The following is a 2,075-nucleotide window of genomic DNA, read 5'->3' on the forward strand; positions in this document are numbered from 1 at the left end:
GCAGTTTGGGGCTGTTTTGGGTCTATTTGGGGCAGTTTGAGGTTAATACAGGGCAGTTTGGGGCTATTTTGGGGCAGTTTGGGGCTATTTTGGGGCTATTTGGGGTTATTTTGGGGCTATTTTGGGTCTATTTGGGGCAGTTCAATGTTAATACAGGGCAGTTTGGGTCTATTTGGGGCAGTTTGAGGTTAATACAGGGCAGTTTGGGGCTATTTTGGGGCTGTTTGGGGCTATTTTGGGGCAGTTTGGGGCTGTTTTGGGTCTATTTGGGGCAGTTTGAGGCTATTTTGGGGTTATTTGGGGGAGTTTAGGGCTATTTGGGGGCAGTTTGGGGTTCTTTGGGGTTCTTTGGGAGCAGCTGGGCACTGCTTTGGTTCAATGTGGGTCTTTTGAGGTTAATTTAAGGCTATTTGGGGATGGATGTGGTGTTTTTTTGGCTATTTTGGGGCCATTTGGAAGCAGGTCGGAACGGATCCACGGTGCTTTGGTACGGATTAAGGTGGCTTCAACCTATTTTGGGACGGCTTGTAGCGAATTTGGGGCCATTTTGGGGCGGCTTGTAGCGAATTTGGGGGCATTTAGGGGCCATTTTAGTGCGGCGGAACAAAATGGCGGCGACACCACAAGACGGCGGCCATGTTGGGACCGCAGAACAAAATGGCGGCGACACCACGTGACGGCGGCCATCTTAGAGTCGCTAAACAAGATGGCGGCGGCGAGGCGCCGTGTGCCGGGCTCCTCCGTTAGGCCTTATTTCTATAGCCGGGAGTTCGTTTTTATAACGCTTTTTTCTTCATTATTTAATATTTTTTCTTCCGTTATAACACAAAGTAGGTTAGTTTTCTTTTTTATAAGGCAATAAGCCCCAAAATCGGGTTTCTGTGGTGGGAATAACGTTATTGCTGTTTAATAATTACAATGATTAACACTTAAATCACTTTTAAGATCGAAACGACACGTAATTTGTCCAAAAATACCATAAATATTGTAATTATTTGGGGTTGGGGGGAGAATTTTGTGTCTTTTAAGCCTCATCCTGTTGGTTCGTATGGAAAACGGAGGGGGGTTCTGTGAGAAATAGCGACTTTAGTGCATTTAAATCTCTTTAAAATAGCTATTTTTGTTGTTAAAGGGCACCGGTGTGGGGTATTTGTGAGGTTTTTGGGGTTATTTATGAGGTTTTTGGGGTTATTTATGAGATTCTTGGGGTTATTTGTGAGGTTTTGGGGGGTAAAAGTCATGAGGGAAGCCTGAGATGGGGGGAGGTAAAAGGGAGGGATGGGGGGGGGGGGAGGCATTTCTGAGGTAAAATATAGCAAAAAAATATTTTTTAAAAGTATTTTTAGCAATTTATCACCTCTGTGATAACAAACAAAGGATGAGGAGGGGTTATTTTTGTTCTTTTTCTATGATTTTACCTCAAAAATGACGAGGGAAATGGGGGGGAAGGGGGGGGGGTCGCGCTTGGAGCTGGAGAGCCAAAAAAAAGCCGGTTTTCTGAGGTAAAATATCACAGAAAAGGGGTTTTCTTGTAGTATATTAATATATATTATGAATTAGTGGCATTTTAGTATGAAAAGAGATGAGAATATGTTTATTCTTATGTTTATTTAGTGTTTGACACCGCAGGGGAAGCACCGATGGGGGGTGGGAGGCCGATGGGCTGTTTTATGAGGCAAAAAACGTCGAAAAAAGGGATTTTTAAGGGATAATTTCAATATTTAACTGCTCTTAGATACGAGGAAAGTGGCTTTTATTGCTGTTTTTAACCCAAATCCTGAGGGGGATGGGGGGGAGAAAGGGGGGGAAGGGTGAAAAAGGGGGGGGGGGGCTCATTTCTGAGGTAAAATATAAGAGAAAAAGGGATTTTAAGTGTTGTTTTTAGTAATAGAAGGGTTATAGGATGGCGAAGAGAAGGAAAAAGAGGAATTTTAGAGGTTTTAAGACAAAAAAAGGCCTCTACCTGAGGTATAATGAGATTGGGGGGGGGGAGGCGACTTTTCTGAGGTAAAATAGAAGGGAAAAAGGGATTTTTAGTGTTGTTTTTAGTAATAGAAGGGTTATAGGATGGCAAA

At 43.3% G+C, this 2,075-nt stretch overlaps 1 long non-coding RNA gene across 1 annotated transcript; it reads left to right on the forward strand.

Moving 5' to 3' along the window:
• The first annotated feature begins 6 nt into the window (after nt 1-6).
• Nucleotides 7-1,000, forward strand: LOC116652724. The gene is made up of 2 exons (XR_004305869.1): nt 7-125; nt 157-1,000. It is a non-coding gene; the product is annotated as an uncharacterized LOC116652724 (long non-coding RNA).
• The last annotated feature ends 1,075 nt before the right edge of the window (nt 1,001-2,075 follow it).

Source organism: Coturnix japonica, unplaced genomic scaffold (assembly GCF_001577835.2).
Source record: "Coturnix japonica isolate 7356 unplaced genomic scaffold, Coturnix japonica 2.1 chrUnrandom969, whole genome shotgun sequence".
NCBI lineage: Eukaryota > Metazoa > Chordata > Aves > Galliformes > Phasianidae > Coturnix > Coturnix japonica.